The following is a 24,422-nucleotide window of genomic DNA, read 5'->3' on the forward strand; positions in this document are numbered from 1 at the left end:
CCCAGGAACAACCCTAAGGTCTTGGTGCTGGCACACCATATACAACACATTATTAAAAGAAACGTAAGACAGCACGGCACAACACACAAAATCCCCGATATGACAGAAAAGCAAAAAAACAGCGTTGCAAGCTACGGCACTCGGCCAGCGAAACTTTCAAGGCACTTGAAAAAAGGAAATATACAACAAAATACACAGTGCACATGATGGAGACAGAGTGTACATTTAAAACGAGAGTTTTGATATTTGAAAAGTCACACTGCAATGAAGTATTACCCTGAAACGAGCGATGCCCCTGCGATGTCCCATCTTATCGACACACACAGCAAACAGAGCAACAAGTTTGACAGAACAATAGCGAAAAAAACAATAGCAGGGGTATAGACATAAATGATCAGACCAACAAATCGCAGAGATAATAAAAATGATGAATGAAACAACCAATTAATTGTTTATTAGTGTGTCAAGGAACGATGTGCTAGTGCAGAAAGAAAGAAAAGTGAATATCTCAGAAAAATATAGAAAATAGCATTGTATAGTCTGAACGAGAATGAGACACCTTGACATATACACACGGCGACACACGCACATGACCCGAGCACATATGCAAACAAGGCATTGCAATCAGGGCATAGCAATAAGACACTGCTGACTGCTATGGAGACTACAAGTGTAATACAACAAGGCATGATTAAAACTCTGTACATTGAAACATGTAAACCGGAAAAAGATATTAGCTAAAGTTCACTTCACAATGAAGGCATAAAACTTAGATACACAAAGGAATATCAAAACAATTAGCCTACATACATAGTTAACCGACCCCGGCAGCATAAAGTGTGTGAATGGGCGTTACATACTAGGGCAAGCAAACTACTCCTGGTTTATTAAGCGACGCAGTTTCTTACAAAAAGCTGGAAACGGACGATGGAATACGTCCAAACTTTCTGCGTGCATATTCTATAGGCGCTGAATGCGTCCCACGGGACTCTTGACACGGGAAGAGACATGAAATGGTCTAAGTGCCCTGGTGTTGCCTGTCGGGGTTCTCAAATTTATGGCACCCTGCAACTCTGTACAATCAATGAGGCTGTGGACCAGTTTGTACAAGAATAAAAGGTCAGCCTTGGCCCTCCGACTGTGTAATGGGCCCATTAAAAGCAAGCTCGCGTCATCAACACCACGATCATCTTTAGCCTTCGAAGTAGCGTACCTATGCTTTAGTATTGAGAGAAATTTAGTTTGCACTCTCTCAATGGCCGCCGCGTTGGACCGACACGTTGCATTCCAGACCACGGATGCGTATTCCAATAGAGGGCGACACATTGAGGTATATAGCTGAAGAAATGTGTCTGGATAGTTGAATTCTCTGCAGACACGACATGTTGCACCTAGTGTTCGCAAAGCACGACGGGTAATCTCATTGGTATGGGCTGTAAATGTGAGCTTAGAGTCAAACAAAACTCCCAAGTCTCTGATTTGGCATACCCGATTCAGATCTTCTTTACTTATGCGATACGTGAAATTGATATCATCTGTTTTACGGGTATACGACACCACTTTGGTTTTTGCATTATTGAGTATCAACTTATTTCTGTTGCACCAGTCCGAAAACGCGGTGATATCACATTGCAGTTGTGCACAGTCTGAGATGTTGCCAATCACTTTGAATATTTTTATATCGTCTGCGTATAGCAAGAACGATGAGTACTGAATTGCTGTCGAAACATCGTTGACAAACAGTAAAAACAAAAGAGGACCAAGGACTGGGCCCTGAGGCACCCCACTGGTGGCTGAGTACGTTCCGGAGTGTTGCCCGTTACAGTGAACGTAGCAGTGACGATTAATAAGGTAGTCACGAAGCAGATCCAGCAGCGGATCAGGAATGTCAAGGTGGGAAAGTTTTCTACACAACAATGAATGGGAAACCACATCGAACACCTTGCTAAGGTCACAGTATACCACGTCAAGTTGGCCTCGGTCTTCCACTGCCTTTGACGTATGTTCCATAAAAAAAACTGAGTTTGTAGTGGTCGAGCGGCCACGTATAAAACAATGTTGATTTAGAATAATTTCATATCTTACTCTGGATGTAATGTGGGAATAAATTATGGATTCAAAAATTTTAGAAGCACTGCACAGGAGGGAAATCGGTCTATAATTTTTTGCATCTGTTTTTGACCGGATTTGTTTACAGGTACAACTTTAGCAATTTCCCTACAGTTAGGAAACGTGCCAGTATTAATACAGTTGTTAAACACACATACAAGCACTGGAGCAAGAATAGGGCTGGAAGCCTTGAGTAGAGCCATGGGAATGCCATCTGGGCCACAGGCTAGCGAGGGCTTCGCGTCCCGTAGGTTTTTCATCACGATTTCCTCCCCTACAAAATGCCGTGCTCGGTGCCGTACCACGACAATTGGACATCGGAGCGGACGGACCGTCGCAGGTATCCGTATACACCGTTTTAAACTGCTGAGCGAACGCGGCAGGCACGTCATCGATGATTACTCCACCGGAGTTAAGAAGATTAATGCATTCAGTATTATTCTGGGGTGATCTACTGCGGTCATATTTCCATATTCTTTGGGGTTCCTTTTAAGATTCCTTTCTAAGGACCTAATGTATGCAGCCCGATCACGATCATACAGCTTTTTACAAAGTTACCGGTATTCTTTAAATTCTAACTTCAATTTGGTCTCCCCATTCTTTTGAGCTTTCCTATGGGCACGCTCTTTGCCTTTTAGCGCCGACCGGAGTTAACTCGAGAACTAGAAAGGATACTTCGAAGATTTGGATTTCTTTATTGGTATATATCTGCGCATACGTTTTTGCAGTACTTTGGTTAATTCGCTGGCATGAAAATTTCAGTCATTTGACGCGAGGATTGCCGACCAATCAAAATTCGTCAAGTACTGGTACAAACTAATGTAGTCACCTGCAGCAAAATTATAGCGGGGGAGTTCGGAAACACGTGGCTTGGCCTTTTGCACATCATTATGAATAGGTAGTACTATAGATAAGGGTGGATGGTAATTGTCCGTGGTAACCAAACCACTAGGGCTTATGTTGACAGTAGTGTTTTCGATGTTTGAAAAACAAAGGTCAAGTAAGCTCCCAGCAGAGTTCACAACGTGGTTGCACTGTTCAGCACCAGTAAATGAAATAAAGTCCAGTAAGGCGGAGGCCTTTTGAAGAACGTAGGTATTGTAATGAGAAATACTAAGGTCAACCCATTCTATTCCCCGCGAGTTAAAGTCATCGAGAATCATGATACGGTGTTTAGGATGAGAGGAAATTACATTTTCTATCGGTGTTAAACAAGTTTGAAAAGAAACCAGAGCTATGTTAGGAGCTAAGTAAAATGCACCAAGGAGGACGCGTTCACCACCGATGCAACACAATTCAACCCAAACAGACTCATACTCTGTCTCAAGGTCTACGCGCCTCACGCATCTAAATGAGCTATTGACGGCTATCAAAGCTCCGCCTCCCATGCGTGTGGCGCGGTCACTGCGAAACACGTTGTATTAAGGCGGAAAATAATCTTTAGACGAGACACTGGGTAAGAGCCAGGTCTCCGTAAGAACAACCACAGAAAAAATTGAGGAAGATACCTTACAAAAAAATCGTTAGCTTTACTCCTTAGACCACGAACATTTTGATACAAAACGTTAAGAGACCTATTCATGAGTGACCTGTTCATTTTCTAACTCAGATGCGTGCAGGTGACGATCATGAAGAATTCCCTGGAAAGGTTTAAAGAGGCAGTTTGTCGGCCATAGGCCCGGGTCCTGCAGCTTCTGAAATGTTTCGTCGTCTACTGCTACATAAAAGGAGGCATATGATTCGTACTTGGTTTTCAGCCGTTTGCACACCAACGGTGCGATCGCGACGCTAGAAACATATGCCGACAGCTGGGAAGACGATGTTTCAGGAGCCAGCTTTGTCACGAACAGCGCCTTTGATCGCCGATGTTGACTGGCGACAGATAACGTTGTACTTGTTGCCAGTCCAAAGCACGCAGGTGATCGTTCCTTCGTTGGACGGTGATAGCCTATTGCCTGTAGAAGTGGTGGGCTCTCACCAGTGGTGGACGATTGCGAAGGCGTGTCCGAGGCAGCAGTTCCGGGCGCTTTCGGCTGCACTGGCCCCAGGGGCCCTCATACAGACGGCGAGAGCGCCGGAAGCGACGACGATTTGTTGCCGGGCGGGGAAGCACAAGCGGACGACTTCGCCGACGCCACCGCACCAGCAGGGCCCGGCTGCACAGGCCACGCAGGCCTACTGGTAGTGGCCGCCAGAGTAGGAAACAACATGGATTCAGAGCGTTGACGCGTCAGCTAGTTGAGAAGCGTATGCACTTCCTGCCGCAGCGATTTAACAGCAGCTGCGTGTGCATCTGCTTTCGCCGCCGCCTCCCTGCGCATCCGTTCATTATCCTCCTTCAGTTGGAAACCTGATCTATCAGAAAGGAGATCCCCTCGAGCGCGCGAACGAGAAGGCCGCGCAGGGGAACCTGCTCGAGGTCAACCGGTTCCTTAGGAGGGGTGGCCGCTGCCGTCGTCGCCGCCGGCCGGGTAGGGGAATGCGCCGAGGCTGCTTCGGCTCCGTCAGTAAAGCCGATGTCGCGGGTAGGCCTAGGCGAAGCGGCGGCACACTCACACTTATTGCAGGTAATAATAATAAATCAATCAATCAATCAACCTTTATTTTCGGTGCCCAGGAACAACCCTAGGGTCGTGGTAATGGTACATCATATACAAAACATAGATAAAAACAAACTAAAATCAAGACAACACAACACACAAAACCGTATGCATGAAGGAAACAATAAAGTAAAGATAGTTATAGTAATCTCAGAAAGCAAAACAGCAAAAAAAAAAAAGAAAAGAAACAGGGGACCTAGCGTTGCAAGCCATGACACTCGGACAGCGAAATGTTCAAGGCACGTGAAAAACAGGAAATACTCACTGAACATGACAGAGATACGTTATACGCATAAAACGAAGGTTTTATAACAAAATGTTCGGAAGTTTCAACTTTGAAAGAAGCTCAGCATTACAAGCACTGGCACTCAAACCTACAGAAATTCAAGCAACGCAAAACCAGGAAATGTGAAAAAAAAAACAAGAACATGATTTGCCTAAAACAAACACGACAACTAAATTTGCAATGACATAAAGGCACTTAAGCTACAACAGTTTTCAAGTCGTTTGAGAACAAAGAAAAAGAGCTCTGGAATATATCAAGACGATAAGAATATTCATTATATGCACATTGTATTCTGCAGATGGACGAGCGTCTTCTACTTAAAGCATCTGTTCTAAATGTTCGAAATGTTCGGAAAAGTTTGTTCGGCAAGTTGACATTGATAAGTGTAACCAAGGCGTCACACAAAATATCCCCATGAAGAAGTTTATAACGAAAGATAATATCAGATCGCATTAGTCGACACCGAAGGGAAGGACGACTTTTAAGAAAAGGCGCACTGCCGTTAGCGTCTTCTTGCACATGACGGAAGCGGTGCTTAAAGATAAAGAGGAACTTATTTTGAACTCTTTCGATACTGTCACTATTGGACTTTCAAGTTCCATTCCAAACAACAGAGCCGTATTCAAGAAGAGATAAGCACAGAGCCGAATAAAACTTGAAGAAAGGAAGAGCACCTTTAAACGCTCTAGAATATCTGCAAACAGCACCCAGACATCGAAGAGAGCGACGGGTAATTTGTGTAACGTGGGAAGAGAAAGTCAGAGAAGAATCAAATAGTACTCCCAAGTCTCGAATTTCAGTCACCCTCGGCAATGCAGTGCCTGCGATTTTATAAGAGTATTGCAGCTGTTGAGTTTTTCTACTATAGGAGACAACTTCTGTTTTTGAGGGGTTCAAAATTAGGTCGTTTTTGGTGCACCAACGATGGAATGACGCAATATCAGCCTTAAGATAATTACAGTCATGAATGTTACGCACTTCTCTAAAGATTTTCATATCATCAGCATACAACAAAAAAGAACAATTTTGAATTAAAGAAGCAACGTCGTTAATGAAAATGGAGAAAAGAAGGGGACCCAGAACAGAGCCCTGGGGTACACCATGGTTGCTTTGTACCTAAATGAAGTTTGACCGTTAAATAATAATAAAATTAATCAATCAATCAATCAACCTTTATTTTTCAATCAATCAATCAACCTAGGGTCTCGGTACTGGTGCACCATATACAAGCATCCCTAAAACACACTAAAATCACGACAAAACAACACAGAAAACCATATATATGAAACAAACAATAAGGTAAAAATAGTTACAGAGATCCCAGAAAGCAAAACAGCAAAAAAAAGGAAGCCTAGTGTTAGAAGCCATGACACTTGAAGCCATCACTTGCCTTGTTTCTTGAGTTTCTTCGAGGAACGCAATTGCAGCGGCATTGTTTAGATGCTGATACTCATCTTTAAAATTAATGGCCAAATTGTGGGATTTGCCTTGATGGAAGCGCGCAGTGCCTCCTTCGACGGAGACACCGTGGTTGAGAAGCAAATTTTGGTAATTCTCTACGATAGCGTCGATGACAGGAGCAGAATCTTCACAGTTAACTGTGATCATCAAGCTTCCTCGGGGTAGCAGGGTGACGTCATCGTCAGCGCTCGTTCAAGCAGCACGGTGTTCAGGGTTCGGTTCACGCATCATGAAGTGATCTGAGGAAAAAAGTTATCGCTTTAGGTTGCAGAACAAATATTGCACCGTTGTCCGTCAAAAACTACATTCTGAGAATTACGTCGCGGGAGCAGTTAGGAAAAATGACGAATGCCGCCGGGTACGTGGTGCCGCCTATGGTGACGCGCGATGTGCACATTCCACTTGCCATTACGAGATGGCCTCCTGCTGCGCGTATGTGCGGACCGTCCGATCTTGTAACTTTCTTCAGCTTGAATGTAATGACCCGCTCATTACCGAGTAGTCAGCTCCCGTGTCGATGAGGATAACTACATCAAAGCCGTCCATGGACAACGCGACATCGAACGCTGGTTTCTTCGGGTGTCGGGCAGTATGAGTCGTCGTTATCGTCGTCTTCTCAGCGGCAGGTTTGGTCATGTCGGGTACGCTTCGCGCCGTGTCGTTGTCGGGTTCGGGTGTCACGTATGGTTAGATCAGGTCTTCGGGCTGAGGGCATACCGTGAATCATAGTCTTCGGCAAGTCGTCGCATTGCTGCGGGGGGGGTGGGTATTTTTTCACCGTCGGGCAACTTTACCTCGGGAAGTTGCTGCTATTTGTTTTCCCTGCGTGGGCTGGAAGACTTTCCACGTGCGAAGCCAGCATTTGTGGGGCGGCTCGGCGGTTGGTTTGGGTCGGGCGACGGCGAACAGCTGAAACGGGCTGGGCCACGGCTGGTTTCAGCTAGGTAGTCGTCGATGTCACATGGTCATTGCCCAGGGAGAGGGCGAGGTGCGTCGACGGAGCAACTACGAAGTCCGAGTCTTTTGTATCAGCAGCGATGATAGATGTGATCGGCCTCTCCGCAGTGGTAGCCGAGAGGACGATTATTCGGTGTTCGCCATGCGTCCGTCTTTCTCACCATTTGATGGCGGAGTACAGAGGGTCGGGCGGGGGGCAGTGGCTGGCGGTACGGCGGAGCCTCTTGAAGACGTGTTGGAGCAGGGTTTGGTTGACGAGCAGCTGCTGAGGACGTTATAGCTTGCACCTCGCTGGGTGCTTCGGATACCGACGGCACCGATGGTCTCGCGTAGTGTATCGGAGCTAATAGCCCCGGCACTGATCGTCTGCGAAGTAAGCGCATTAATGGGGCAGACATACTGGCTCGCACAAATTTCCAGTGTCTTCGGCCCTTGTCTTAGGGGGGTTTCGGACAATTTGTGCGAAGAGCGCCTGCTCACCCCTAACATCCAAACATTACTTTGTTTCTTCGCTAATTTGTCGGTCCGCGCGCAAAAAAAGTCGCTTCAACTTCTCACCAAACACGCACACGCTTTCATTCGGATGCTGCGTGCGTGTCTGCAGCAGCTGCTCGGCCCTTTCCTTGCGTACCAGAGTCGTGAACGTTTTCGAAAGCTCGGTCTTGAATAACTCCCAGGTCGGCAGTGTACGTTCGTGGTTCTCGAAGCAAACTTGTGGGGAGTCGTCAAGGTAGAAAAACACTTGCCTGAGCGGGTCATCGTGATCCCACTGGTTAAACGTTCGGAATCTCTCGAGTTGCTTCAGCCATTCCTCAGGATTTTCCATAGGTGACCCGTGAAATTTTGGTGGCTCCTGGAGTTGCTGCAGAACGACAGGAGTGGTCACTGCGTTGGTCATCGTGTATGCGTTCGTCATGGCACCAGTAGGGATGTCCTTCGCATTCAATTTATCCAGAAGTAGTCCAAACTCCGGATTTAGGCCTTGCTGTGCTTCCGGCGGCTGCCACGAGTTAGGCTTGGTTGATGACTTGGAGAAGGTATAAGGTGCATGTACCCAGCCCCCCTACCAAATGTCACGAAGCCAAAGATGACGCAGTTGTCTTGAAGAAAAATACGTTTACTGGAGCGAACTTGTACTCCCCTAACAACTCAAAGAATGCCCATGAGGCGAAGCAGCAGTCAACAAAGTGACGTGTGCAGATGAGCTTCGGCGAGTCCAATGCCGTGGAGTCTAGTCTGCGGCAAATCCTCTTGAGCGCCAGTGTTTATCGAACCGGCGATTTCATTCAGAACACTGTAGATGAAAGAAGATTATTATAGACTGTTGACCTTGGCTTGAAACACTCTCACTGTCAAAAGAGATAACACGTGCTGCATAAAAATAAAGAATGGACCACGGGCTTCCTTCCCTTGGTACACGGATAACACTGATAACAGCCCCGCGCAGCCGGTCGGCAAAAACAAAACAAAAACAAACCCAATGCATGGTTCACGGCATTATGACTCACCTTAACATGATTGTAATCACGAAGCTTTTGTTATTTGTCCAGGTGAGTCCCCTATCGGGACCCTGAATTGGATATCCCACATACCTTAGCATTACCACTTTGCTTTTTATCCAATCTATGACTCATTATGACTATGACAATTATACAACAAGGAAAAACGTTTATTTGTCCATTGTAGTTCCCCTCATCGAGGCCTTCAATTTGATACCGCGCACTCCCTACCTGCATTATTTTGAAGTTTGACCCACACTTTAACCCACCATAAATATCTCATAATTATATCTTGGAAGCAATTTCTTTTATTTTGCACACGTGATTCCCTCCATCCAGGCTTTCGATTTGATACCCTCCATAATGTAGTGGCATCAATTTGAATTTTAACCTAATCTGTGGCTAACAATGAATATGTCACGCTTATAACTAGGAAGCATTTTTTTATTTGCCCCACGTGGTTCCCCTCTTGCCGACCATTAGTTTGATACCCCAGAAACCGTAGTAGCTACAATTTTAATTGTAGCCCAAACTATGGCTCACATTGGCTTTGCCAATATAAATACCAAGAAGCATTTGTTATTGGTCCGACGTAATACCCATTATTTAAGTCTTCAATTTGACACTCTGCACGCACTAGCGGCCCTTTTGTGAATGAGGCACCATACGTATCTCATGATAATAACCATGACGTAGTTTTTAATGGTCTCATGTGATTCTTCTTATCGAGACATTTCATTTGATATCACACACGTCCTAGCTTCAAACTTCGATGTCATACCCAATCCATGATTAGCCATCGCTATCTGGTGGCGCGGGAGTTTTTTAAACTAGACGGGTATTGCCGGGAATTCATGTCTTGAAAAACAAGATTTGCGTATCATATGACGAAAACCATGGTATGCTTGGTGCGCATGGGCACGCCGTGGCATGTCCAGCGTATATTTACGATTTCATCCACGGGTCGATCAGAGCCGGCTAGCACCAGCAAGTGGCAGCATTGAGGCCTGCCCCTGGTTCGGGCTCTTATTTTAATGATATTTCATCCGAGACTTGCCACTCTTGTACCTTATTGAGATCCCGTTGCTGTGGCCGTTTCTGCTTTTTTGTTTTGGTAATTTTACAGCCGTCAATTTGGTGCGAAAATATTGCCCTCTAATTAACACTTCCTAGACCGACGTATTTTGGCGGTATTTATCAAACCTAAAACAGCAATACCAAACACGACGTCTGCGTGACGTTTTTGACGCAGATGGCAGCGTGGAGGAAACCTTCCCAAGCCTGATCAAAAATAACAGTGGAGAAGGTCGGGAACAGAAAACAAGAGAATCGGTTGCAACATTCCGTAAAACCTATTTACTATCAACTGTACATAATTATTCCCGTTACGAAAACCTACACAATATATCTGATGTTATTACACGCACCTAAATTATTGGAGAATGAACAAAAAATTATTATGCTAAAGGCCACACGCGCTATTGAGAAACATGAGCAATGTGACAAGGGGTCCAAAACCACCCGCGTGAACGGGTGAAAGTAGCGCTTAGGAACCTTCGTGCATCCATTCATTTATTCATTCATCCATTCATTCATTCTACGGACCATAATCTCGACACAGCTTCCCTGTCGTCTTTCTTTTTCTTGCACTTGTTAAAACACCGAACGTCGAAGGCTCTGCCTTCGCAAGGCCGACAAAAATAAAGCTGGAGGAAGTAGGAAACACAGGTAACGGGAGAAGCGACGAAGCATTCCGGCAACGTGAGCCCTAAAACGGAGTCGGGGCGTGGGTGGAGCGTCCGGCCACGAAACAAGGAAATAGTAAAGCGACAAGACAAGTTAACGGCCTAGACTTGCACCGCCATCCAGGGCAAGCAAGGCAAACTTAGACGTGCGTGTTCGTAATTCATAATCAACGTCTTTACAAGTACTCTGTTAGAAAATACCATTTGATGTCTCTCATCTCCATTACAAGCGTCACGATGTAGTTAAGCCGGATATTTTTGTGAACGTCACTTTTATTGGTCAAGAATATACTTTGAAACTTCTCAATGCATTTCTAATGAGAAATGGGGATTTAGTATTTTATTTTGATTTCCGTAAAGCGTCACATATTTCTAAAATAAGTAACGTACACTATTCAGGTCATCTTCGTGAACCGGCGCACCATTTCATATTTCGATACGATGATTTTTCAGCGCGCTGGTCATGAAAAAGTAAGTCCCATATTAATGGGATGAGCTGAGTCCCCATTAAAGTGCAGGCTACTTTTATTTGCGATACCAAAAAGGCAACAGTGTAAGGTAAATGTTTGGATGTTTTTATACACGCGAGCATGTACTCTCAGGCCATCAGGAGCTTGAAGAGGGCTCAAGGCGCGCGCCTCTCAGTGGCTTTATCCGAACAACCCGCGGCATTTCTCGCAAGCTATCGTACACCTTAAGACTCGTCCATTGCATTCTAATTCTTACAATAGTCATGTTTGCTTTTTTTATCAGCACCTTTGGCCGCGAGCACATCGATCTTTGTGAACCACCAGTGCTCGTACTACACTTGCTGTACCGTTATCTACTCTCATAAACATACTGCTTATACCACCGCTTTTACAACAAGGCTGCCTGGGGCTTGGGTAAATTGTCCGAGGTGAGTCAGAAAGCCTGCGAACTAAGGAGTCCGCACGCTTGGAAAAAACCAAATGCGATGGCCGACGAACCACTAAGAGAAAGCACACTTCGGGGTCTCTTGCAGTTAAACGCGTCTAGACCACGGGTTTCGTCAGTACGTTGCGAGACACAAAGGCAAAAAAATCAGTACCCACTCTGTCAAGAAGGAACACCGGCGAAGATGGGCGCAGTCCATGGAGTGCTTGAAAAAAAAACTCGTTTCTTTAAAAGTTGCGATGAGCATATTTCTTAGCCAATTTGCCAAAAAAAAATTTGCACGAAATCAAGTTTACTCTAGGGTACAAACTTATGGCTGTCTGTTCCCATCTCGAAAACTCCCGTGTGTTCCAGATTTCGACGCTACCATACAGATTACTAGGTGGTTACAATTATTCTGGAGCGCTCCACTGCAGCGCGCCTCATCGCCTTTGAAGTGTCGGCTATTGAAACCCTGCAATCATTCAATTAAATCACTTTGACACCGATGTTCTGAATCAGGGTTACCATGAATATTAGACGCTCGCATTTCGAATACCAGCCAGTGTCCAGCGCTTGCGTGTTAATATTGCGTCCGGGCATCGTAGGAGAAAGCGGTGAGTCCACGCGAGACGTCTGCTTCGGCAAAAATTATGGAGACCCGTCGTGGCGTACCCGGTTCCTGCCACAAACAGCGGAGACAGGAACGTTTGCAGAAAACGGAGCTGGCTCTGCGAGTATCGAAACGCTTGTTTGAGTGGTCCGTAAGTTATGGGGGCCTTGATGCAGCGCAACCTCGTTGTCCCCCCGCGGGGTAGCCTAACTGAGACGTCAAGTGACCTTATGCAGGCGCATCGAAGCATTTTGGCAACCTAACGCATGCCTAGCACAATACACTAAGAATTTCGGATTTAAGCTTGGATTGTTGTTGTTACTTGATTGTATACCAACGGAAGTTGTGCTAGCCGGCTTTTATTTTTAACAGCACTACAAGGTACTTATTGATCCGGTGCACGTCGGTGTTTGAGACGAAGGTTTGAACCTGCAAATGCAAGTATTCTATAAAGTATCTTCCAATCATTGTTATTTCTTCCGTGCGAGTTGCAGCTTAGTGGTACGACCAGTGAACTAACATTTTGATGTTCTGCAATATATCTTACCCGTCAATAAACTAATATAAACACTATATATCTGTCATACTAAAACACTTGTCAATCATCAGAAAAAGGAGGTACCGCCGGTGGCAGACGATTCTGCAACCTGCGAAAGAGGCATCGGTGGCGTCGAAGGGAATAACCGTTGTGACACTGGGGTCGCGTGTCGCAAGAAGGAGCCCCGAAGCGGTGCCGAACAAAGCCAATTCACAGGCATCGGAACCAAGCGGGTTAGACATATGCTGATTAGCCGTAAAACCACGCTTGTGACACTTTAGTGAAGACCGTAAGCTTACCCGAACATCGCCGCAGTGGCCAGAATGGTGATAAAAAATAAAACGCCCATAGTCGGGGTCAAGTCTTTTAAAAGCCTTTGATGTTCAGACGGCTCATGAACGCTATGATATGTTCCCGTTTCCAGACTATACAACAATAAAGTTGCTGGACCGGGCTGTGCTGCACCTGCAGCAGCCTGAAAACTGCACTCAAGCTGCACAATCACGCATCTGTCACGCGGCCTTCCCTGTCATTCGCCTCGCAGCGTTCGTGTATGGACACAAGTATTTAAACATAATAAAACTTCAACGAATGTGCATTGTTCTCATGGAGGAAGAAAAACGTAGGAGAAGGCATGACGTCATGCAGCGACCCTTCGTACGCACAGCTCCTTTGAAGCAGCTCCCTCCGCCATTTCCCTTTCTCAAGCCGCAGCAGTCACCCCCGGCACGTGACCTCCATGTTTAGGTCGGCCAGCGGCGGCGGCTGTCTCCGACTCCGGCGCATCTCTCATGTTTGGTTGGCGGTAGATTTTCCTCGTCCTGCCTTCATTTCTCGGCGATCTGCTCGGTGATCTCATGCCCGCGTGCGGGCAGAAGTGCCGCGTACGTGCGAAAGACAAAAGCCATGGGAAAAAAGCCAACATATAGCAGCCATCGCGACAACGGGTCGCAGAGCAGTTTCGAGCAGACGAAATTCAAGAGTGCGCGGCGGCCCATAGGGACCGGGCGGCCGTTGTATGGCACCACCATCGTTTCAGCGAACAGCGCCGCCCGTGGCGAACCGCTCGTCAGTGGAATGCCGGTGGTGGTCAGCGCAGCGTAGTTGTGCATGGTTTTCCGTCGTTTTTCTGCGGTACGTCTTGCAAAGTGTACGTAACCCCACGTATATTTTTAAGATCGGAAAATCTGGAGCGTGGATGTGACGTTTACGAGGCATGCCATGTGTGTTATTTACGCCCATACTCAGTATTTACAAATGACAGACAACACTCAATGCGCCAAGCTGGAAGTCAAGCTGGAAGTGAAAGTTCGTTGCTTCATGCAATTTTTTCATGCATGCATGCAGTTTCGCGAATCGAGGAGTATATTGCCGCTAAATGCTCCCACAAAGCCGGTGTGTGCAACCGATCTAGGAATGCTGCGGCGCTGGCCTTTGGCAGTTGATAATAAAACGGCGTCGACGTCGTGCACAAACGAAAGACAAAGTTAGGGGGTGTCTTCGAAGATTTACTTCAAAATGGAAATTGTGACGGACGACGCTTCCGTAACTTCATTACCTACGGCTGAAACGTGTTTAATTTCACAGAAATGCTCTTACTACAGTAATCGGGAATCGTTGATAGAATAAATACCGCATGATAGTAGAACGTTATTGCTTGTCGTGGAGAAGCATTACTTTACAAGAATTGCAATGGTTGCTGGCTAGTTGGTAAATGGTTTTTCAAAAACCAACTTTTGCGTGGCTGAAGGATACAAGACAGGAGGGTGCACGAACATCTTCACAACTGAATGCTGCGGTCGGTTTACAAGCTGCCACCCACGCTTGCAAAATCATGCACACCTCCGTCTAACGACGATGATGGTTTATCGCAAAGCTCTATCGTATGGGTTTCGTTGGTTGCCTTCTGAATTTAAACTTTGACTAGTTAAGCGTCGAATTTGACCAGCACGCAGTTTGGTCTTTTGATCGCAGCGTCTTTGACTTTGACCATTTCCCATTCGATTTCGCACGAAGAAAGCTTTATGTTCAACCATCATAATCATTAGACGGAGGGCTAGATGATTTTGCTGTTTGATTTTGAACTTCCATGCCCCCTCTCCAAATCTAAACTTTTTCCAGCGTGTCTGAAATATGTCTGTGGTGGAGGACTCGGGCTCATGAACCCATATTTGAGGCAACTAATCGCGCGTTTTTGGTGTCTTCACCAGGCATTACATAATTTTTAGGTACTCTGTAAAGAATACTTAGGCATTAAAAAACACCGGCTGATGTTAACACTGCCACATTTTTTTAACTATCGGTTCCAGCCTTTATTCTACGCAGGTGGTAAAACGGGAAGGGGGGGAGGGGTGGTTTGTAGCTTGGGCTGTTGAGTTGGTGAATAACTTTTGGTCTTGATAAAATGACCACCACAAACGTGGGATTTCCACTTCGGATATCAGGCTCCAATGCTCACGGTTACAGAAAGTGTAAACTACCGCAACATTTCTACGGCTACACGGTAATCCATCTCGTATGCAGGTGCCTTTCTATTTAAAGCACACCTATCGAGGTATCCCAGCGCTAAGGCTGGCGTGGAAACTGTAGTCATTGAAACAAGTAAAGATAATTTAAAGCGGTAGAAATGAATTCTAATATTGCTAATTGTTTTATTGCTACTCAGATAGCGTGGAGCCAGGCGCAGAGCGCTGCAAAAAGCGCTCGTGTCAATGTAGCCTTTCCCCAAACTTACAAGCATCCAATAAGTTTGCGCAGCTGTTAGTGCATTTAAGAAGAAAATAATACTAATAATAGTAGTTTTATTCGTACTAAGAACGGGTGGAGCCAAGCGCAGATCGCTGCAAGGAGCGCTCATGCCATTGCAGCCGATATCCAACGTTAGATGCGTCCGACAAGTTTACGTAGTCATTTCTGCATCTAAGAACCCAACACATCTGTCTAGACTTTGTTTCACCGCACATATACGCTCACAACATCACGAAAACATTCAAAGCACCGAAGCAAACACGACAAAAACAACGGGAGGCTGTGTAGTTCAATGCACCGGCTCATTCCACTGACGAGGGGAGCGCCGAGTGGTGGCGCCACCCATCCAGCTGCCCGGTCCCTATACGGCGGTGCCGCGGTGGGGTCACGTGGTGCAGCGACGCCTGGGCCGACTTCGATTTTACTTTTTATGTAAAGGCTTCCGGTGTTTTTGGTGGAGCCGTCTCCTAACTTTTTTCTTCCTCCATAATTGTTCTCTTACAGCTAGATATGCGGCGTTCTGTATAAGGTTAAAAATTGCACCAATTTTTTTACTTCGCAGTGGAGTCGACGAAACCCTTTTCAATTGTGGTGGTTGCACTAGTGTAATGTACTTGTACAAATAGGCCTGGCGGTAGTGGATGGAAACTTGGCCCACCGCGGTGGCTCAGTTACTAAAGCGTCATTCTCCTTGGCCAAGTAACAGCTGTTCTATCCAGTCTTCAGCTACATTTTTAAAGTGGACCTTTATATCGCAAGGATGAAGGAAAATAAGGCGTTCCCCTGTACACACAAAACGCCTCCGATGAATTCCCATGAGAAGGGTATTGATTGACTGACTGTAGAGCCTAACGCGCCGACGCAACAGCGGCGATGAGGTGCGCCGGAGTGGAGGGCTTCGGATCAATTGCGACCACCTGCTGGTTCTTTACTGTGCGGTGCATTCTCGTACACACGGGCATTCTGCTTTTCGCCTCCATCAGAAAAGCGGCCACCGTGCCCGGCAATCGAACCCGCGACCGCGTGCTCAGCAACGCAACGCCTTAGCCACTGAGCCACCGCGGCGGGTCATGAGCAGGCGAGAAATAACCAGGTTGGGGAAGATTTAGGAGTCTGTGTAGAGATATTCGATGAGGTTTTTGGTGAATTAGGTACATTCTCGCATCTGCCATAACTAGCAAGTGCGAAAAGCGTATCGGAGGGATGAGGATAAATACCGGCTGCGCGTTCTGGCTTTGATCGTTAGCTATTTGCACGGGGTGCATAAAGAGTTTTTAAAGACGATAATCTTTGTCAGGATAATTTTAAGCTAAAATTTGTTCTGTCTGTCTGTTCTGTCTGTCTGCCTGTCTGTCTGTCTGTTTGTCTGTCTACCGGTGTGTCTGTGCGTCTCTCTGTCAGGGCGTCTGTCTGTGTGTCTCTCTGTCAGGGCGTCTGTCTGTGTGTCTGTCTGTGTGTCTGTCTGTCTGTCTGTCTGTCTGTCTGTCTGTCTGTCTGTCTGTCTGTTTGTCTGTCCGTCTGTCTGTCACTCGAGTCTACCACCAGGCACAACGGTAAAAAAACGAACACTAAAAAAAGCTTCACAAGTATGAACATTGCCACCAGATTTATAAAATTGGAAATCTTTTGCGTATGTAGATTTCCAATTTTATAAATCTGGTGGCAATGTTCATACTTGTGAAGCTTTTTTTAGTTTTCATTAAAGAAACTTACATATATGCTTGATTTTTGAGATAGAAAATACCAAAATGCAAAAGCCACTCTCCCCTGACACTAGCCTTCCTGGCGTAATTAAAATATATTCAACGCTAGCACAAGTTTGTGCTAGACAGCACTCGAGCAGTGGAAAGTGGTAAAATTGTGTTGGCAAACCGTGTATATTATGGAAGTGTCGAGACTGCTGAGCACAGAGAGCGTGGGAGGTGAGCTCGAATGAGTAGAGGGCCATTTACCTGGCAGGGTAGGCAGCCGAGCATCTTCTTTCGACGAAATATGCACAGACGTGGCTCGGTACGCGACCATAATTTTTATATTAGGTGTCAAGAAAATCACATTTGTACTGAGATTCTTGCGCATGATATTTATTTGTTTATTTACAATACTACTACTCTTATTCGAGAGCATCGCAGGTGAGCGTACATATAGTGTCAGCAAGAATCGTATGATTAGCAGGCTTCCGTCATAAGAAAAAACATATAGCCGCAAACCATGCGTTGGGTTTGTTTATTTACGGTTTGTTTTAACTGCACGGCTGCGCCGGTCTGTGTTATCGATGTCCTAAGTGAAGCGCATGTTCCATTCTTTAATTTTATGCCGCACGGGTTATCTTATTCGGAGAAGGAGAGCGTTTCCCCCTAACGTAACTGGCCTGGAATAATCTTCTTTGATCTACAATGTTCTGGGTGTAAACAGAATAGAAACAATCGCACCGAAACATAAAAGCCTGCAATGCAGACGCCGCGGAATTCGACTCGCCGACGCTGGCCCGCTCAACTCACTTTGTTGACCGCTGCTTCGCCGCCTGTGTATTTTTCGAGTTGTTAGGGGAGCACACGTTCACTCTAATAAACGTGTTTTCCTTCAAGACAACTGCGTTGTCTTTGGCTTCGTGATATCTGGTGAGGTGGGGAGTACATGCACACTAAACCCTCTTCAAGTCGCCAAACAAGCCCCACTCGTACCAGCCGCCGACAGTAAGGCCTCCCACTCGAGCACAGTCTACTACCCGTGAAAGTGAAGAAAGAAGACGTCGTTACCAAACCCATGGCCACCCAGCCCATCCGCCTGTCGTTCTGCTGCAACCTCGGGAGCTCACATCATTCCGAGGATCTCCTGCAGAAGACCCCGAAGAGTGGCTGGAGAAGCTGGAGCGCGTTCGAAATTTGAACCGATGGGATGACGAAGAAACCTTGAGGCAAGTGTTTTTCTACCTCGGAGTCTCAGCTTGAGTCTGGTTTGAAAATTTCGAGAGCTCGCTAAGATCATGGGGCATCTTCAAAACAGAGTTTTTGAAAACGTTCACAACTGTGGTGCGTAAAGAACGAGCAGTGGTGCGTAAAGAACGAGCTGAGCTATTGTTGCAGACGCGAATCCAACACCCCAATGAAGGTGTTTTAGTGTTCGTTGAGGAGATGAAGATGCTGTTCCGACGACCTGATCCAGAAATGGCGGAAGAGAAGAAGCTGCGCTTTCTCAAGCGGGTGTAAAGCAAGAGCTTTTCGCTGGACTAATTCGCAACCCCCCAAGAACCGTCGCTGAGTTCGTGACCGAGGCGTCCATGATCGAGGGACCCATGGACATGCTTTCTAGGCAGTAACATCGACCGCACAACGCGTATTTGGCGAACCCCGTCAACGCCCCTAGATTCGCGAGAGAACACTTACGGGAAACAATCCGCGCCGTCGTTCGCGAAGAACTAGGATAACTTTTCCCAACAACGCCGCAAACCCAAGTCGCCTCCCTGACCGACGTTATCCGAGAAGAAGTTCAACACGTACTGGGGACTTCTACGCCGTCGGAAGCACCCCGTGAGCCCCAAGCTATGGCCTACGCCGAAGCTGTTCGACGACCCTGCCCTGCTCCATCTCGTCGTCAAGAGGCCCAGCCGTACCGCCACCCACTGTCATCCGCCTGACCCCCTGTGGTGCAAAACCAGATGCCGAGGAAGACGGACGTATGGCGAACTCCCGATGATCGTCCTCTGTGCTGCCACTGCGGAGGGGCCGACCACACCTACCATCGCTGCCCTTACAAGAGGCTCGGTTTGTGAGGGTTCACTGTCGACGCACCCCGCCCCCGACCCTGCCAGCGCCCATCGGACATCGAAGAATAGCAGTCCATCACCAGCCGTGGACCAGCTTGTTTCAACCGTTAGCCGTCGCCCTGCACAAAACAGTAGCCGAACCGCCGTAGCAATGTTAAGTTCGCACGTGTAAGTTACCCCATCCCCCGCACGGAAACTAAAAGCAGCAACTTCTGGAGGTGAAGTTGCACAACGGCGGAATAACGAAAACCCTTCAATGACGCAAGCACAAAACTAACACAGGGATACATGACAACCCCTCAGCCCGGCTACCCGATCGGACCCTGACATCACTCCCGAACAATACGACAGCCACATGGTGCGACGCGTACCCGACGAGACCATGTCTGCCGCTGCGAAGACGACGATAACCACGACGCATAATTCTCAACTGCAAACACGCACAAGCCGAGATACGACACCCCGACGCACCTGGAAATCTAGGAAGGCAGCGTGCGAAGTCCAGTTGTCCATCAATGGCTTTGATGTTGTGGCCCTCATACAAACGGGAGCGGACTACTCGGTGATGAGCGGATCATTCTTGTCTAAGCTGAAGACATTTACGACCAGTTGGGACGGTCCGCACAAACGCACAGCAGGAGGCCATCTCGTAACGCCAAGTGGAGCGTGCACACCACGCGTCACCATAGACGGCACGGCAAGTCCTGCTGCGCTCGTTATTCTGCCTAACTTCTTCCATGACGTCATTCTTTGAATTCACGTTTTGACAGACAACGGTGCAATAACCGATCCGCAGACCAAGATGACAACTTTTTACCCAGATCACTGCATGACGCTTGAACCGAACCACGAACACCGTGGTGCAGTAAAGATCGCGGATGATCATGTCACCCTGCCACCCCACGCAAGCTTGATGATCACTGTCTACTGTAAAGAGGGTGCTTCGGACGATGACGCCATCGTATAGAGTGACCAAAGGTTGCTTCTCGACCGCGGTATTTCCATCGCAAGGAGCATTGCGCACTTTAGGCAATGCCAATTCCACGTTCTGGTCACTAACTTCAGCGAATATTATCAGCATTTACAGAAGGGAGCTGCAATTGCGTTCCTCGAAGAAACGCAAGAAGCACGTGACGTGATCGCGGTTGCCGACTTTCAACGCGCATTTGAAGATTCCTTCAGGCTTCCGCATCCCTTCTACGTAAACCCAGCGCTACCACAAGAAAAACGGAACAAATTATTGAGTTCGCTGCATCGCTACAGCGAGCGTTTTCGTCGGACTTAAAATTGCATGAGGCACCGCTAGCAAAGCATCCAATATAAACCGAAGCTGGAGCCCGACCTGCCCGACATTCACCGTACCGCGTGTCTTCGCACGAGCAAGACACCCCGGCACACAAGTGGAAGACATGCTGAGTGACTACATTATACAGCCATCATAAAGCCCCTGGGCTGCGCCGTTCGTACTGGTTAAGACAAAAGACGGCACATTAAGGTTTTGCGCTGACTACCGGTGACTGAACAAAATCACCAAAAAAGACATGTCCCCCTGCAACAAATCCACGACGCCCTCGACCACCTCTACCACGCGAAGTACTTCTCATCGATGGATCTAAAGAGAGGGTACTGGATTTAGAAGTGGACGAAACAGACAGGGCGAAGACTGCATTCATAACCCCAGACGACATTTGCGAGTTCAAGATGATACCGTTTGGGCTGTGCCCGGCACCTGCAACCTTTCAAAGAGTCATGGACACCGTGCAAGCTGGGTTGAATTGGCACACCTGTCTCGTATACCTCGACGACGTTGTCGCATTCGGCAGAAATTTTGAGGAACACCTTCCAAGATCGGAGTCTGTACTCGTGGCTATTCGCAAGTCCGGGTTAGCGCTGAATCCTGAAAAGTTCCGCTTTGCATACGAGGAACTCGGGTTTTTGGGCCATGTCGTCAACGCCGCGGGAGTCCTGCCTGACCCAGCGAAGACTTCAGCCATGTTGATCGTTAGTCTTAGATTTGAAATAACGGGATTTGAGTACATATACATTGGTAGGGGATCATAAATATTGGGAGCCTTTCACTTTGCGGCATCTCACAGCAAATATGGAGCTTCTACCAGTCAAACCGTCGACTTTGAAATTTTCTTTCAACAAACACTCCACTTCGAATGCAAACAAAGTGCAGTTTTGCCGCAGGACACAGGAACTTTTATATAAAGCTAAGATATAGTGTACTCAATGATGGCATCTGTAGAGCAAAAACACCGAAGTTAGAGGAAAAACGCTTCCCGCGGCCAGAATCGAACCTGGGTACCTCGTGTTATGAAGCCGGCATCGATAGGAGTGCTCCATTTCAACATGGTATGGGTGATGTAGAAAACTTACACGACAACCAAAGAATCCGACACAAGAAAGGTTCGCGTGCAGCTATTGTCTTCCTCAGACGGAGGGGTGCATGTATTTTGGCCGATATGTGTAAAGATATTTACTGGAACTGTTGTTCTTCGTACAAGAACGACAAGATGGAAAACGAAGTCAACATCTCTACGGACGCCCCTGCTGTGCGCGGCAATGAGGCTGAGATCGCATTGACGTCCTTGGACGACCCCTTACTAAACGGTTCCCGGGAGATCTCCAATACATGTTACCTAGCTGAACAAGCCCAAGGGATGGGTGTCTTGGGCGCTGTTTATTGCCTACGCGGTCACTGTTACTCTCCCTCAGGCCGGAAGTTTCGCATACTTACGAATTATTACGTCACCCTTAAAGAACTGAAGAGAACATTTTCACCTTATTATATGTCCGTTAATATAATATGCGCCATGAGAGACCTTTAACTGGAAGATATCGCCATCCGCATCGCCTGGCCCCCGGGACACACGCCTGGGAAACAAGGCAACCACACGGCTCATACCGCCCCCCGGGGGAGACTTCACACACCTCCAGTTGCTTTCAATGCAACGTTCCAACATCTACCAGGACCGACTGCACTTTTAACTAAAGACATTTAAGTCAAACAGTCGCAAGTGCTGCAAGATACCACCCCAGTGGTTGTACTATGCTCGCTCAATACGTTCACACGCTCACGGGAGGTAGCGGCTAATGGCACCTATGCTAGTACTGCACTAACTTCTCATCTAGTGCATAATCGACCCACAGAGCCATTTCGAACCTTTAAACGATGTTGGTATTCTAACGAAACATGCATACCTAACCTATATCGTTTGATATGGCACTGTGCACACCTCACAGTTGGTCGCGAGCCATTATTGGACCTCGGTTCTCTACCGGCAGATAAAGAAGGGCATTTGCAACGCGTTCGAGCGGACCCCTCAGCCCTAGAGAGAATATTTGAATACTCAATAATCAGTTATCTATACAAAATGGTATGTCCTGTATTAAACGCAGCACCTGTCTCTTCACGAATTCTATGAACTGTGCCTTCACGGAACCATTGACTTTGAGGTTCAAGTTTATCTTTTGGCTGAGTGGTGTACAAGAAGTCGAGGCTAGAGGCAAGAAAAATGTTACCTGGCTTGACCTCTGTCTACCAGTAACATTGGCAGCACAGACAGCGTTTTCAGCTTGAAAACGTTTCGCAACAAAGAACAAAGGGATAGTCAGATGATTACAAAGAATTATACAATAGCCATCACACGACACAAGAAATAGCAGGATTGCACTAATACATACAATGTATCCAGCAAGCAAAAGGTGGTGCAATTCGAATAAACCGTAAGTACACAGATGCAAAGGGAGTATGAATGTATCCAATCAGGTCAACGTAAGTGGTAATAAATTAATAAAATAAAGCTTAATTCGCTTTTTAATTATATACAAACACCTGCAACAATCAATAGGGCTAGTGATGTCAGGTTGGTAGTTTAAGAGATTTGGTATCTGCCATTCTAACGACTGGATACCGCAATTCGTCCTGCTCATGTTTTTAGGTTAGGTATGTGGTCTGGTATTAACACCCTCGTACATATATTGGATAGTAATCATTTAATTTTGGGGAAAATAAGGAAATGTATCAACAGCGATAGGTAAGATATTGATAAATCCAATACTGCTTTTCTGAATCGAAAAGACAAAGTTAAGGTTGAACTTCGAAGTAACACCTAAACGAACAGACAATATTGAAATCGGGAACGAACAAAGAAAAATACAGCTGGAGCATTGCAGGTGTTGGTAACAAAAGACGCATGATATTTTGCACTCCCATAGATTGTGCAGTATTCTGTTTAACAAAATCGACGTGGTGATTTCAAAAAAGACTTTTGTGAACGAAAAGCCTGAAAAATTGTGTACTTGAATCCTTTCGATCGGAAGGGGTTGACAGGTTAGAGGGCAGGGAATTCTAGCAGGCCTATTCTGTCAGTTAAAAATGACATATTTTGTTTTCTTAACATTAAGCTGTAAGTCATTCACATCCAGCCAGAGCGCAAGCCGCTGTAGCCAAGATTAGTTCGCAGTACTTATGATGGCAAATGCTAAATCAGTGGACGAAAAAAACACACTCGGATCGTCAGCGTAAACAACAATAACCTGTGTGAATAGAATCAAATCTGTATGACTACAGGGAAGGTGAAGAGGCTTTAAATGAAAAGAAAAGTTGTATCAGCACGTACACATTCAATGGTTCCCGTGTACGAAATATTGACATAATACATGCAGAAGAAGCGGCGCAATGAGCACACAAAAGTGGTCCGATGCCGCGTCCTAATCTCGGCGCGCGATGACGGAAGACCGAAAAGCTCAGGCAAAAACCGGCCGGAAAACGTCATACCTCGACTTCCGGCCGGATCAGCCGCCTTTTCCATGCTCTTTTCGCCGTGTTTCCTGTAGACGTTCACCATAGGAAGAAACATACTTGTTGTTGTTGGTGCTAATAGCACTCATTTGTACAATTTTTGTGTTCAAAATTATGCATGAACGCCAAACGAGGCCTACATTAACATGTCGTGCTCCTAAGCAGTATAATACCACGCCAGTATGTTTTATAACATACGGAAGCGACAACCGAGGTGCCTGTGCTCGATGACAGAGAATATACTACACTACGTTACATACATTGTAAAACGCTCCATTGCGTTTTTCCTGTTCTTTTCTTTTTTTTCTTTTTTTATGCGACGGACATGAATGTTAACATTAGACGCTAGATTTAGGAAGGATGGTGCGTACAGCTGTACTTGGCCCGGGGATGTGTCGT

The sequence above is a fragment of the Haemaphysalis longicornis genome, unplaced genomic scaffold, assembly GCF_048455015.1.
Source record: "Haemaphysalis longicornis isolate Haplotype H1 unplaced genomic scaffold, Haemaphysalis longicornis Haplotype H1 scaffold_16, whole genome shotgun sequence".
NCBI classification, from domain to species: Eukaryota; Metazoa; Arthropoda; class Arachnida; order Ixodida; family Ixodidae; genus Haemaphysalis; species Haemaphysalis longicornis.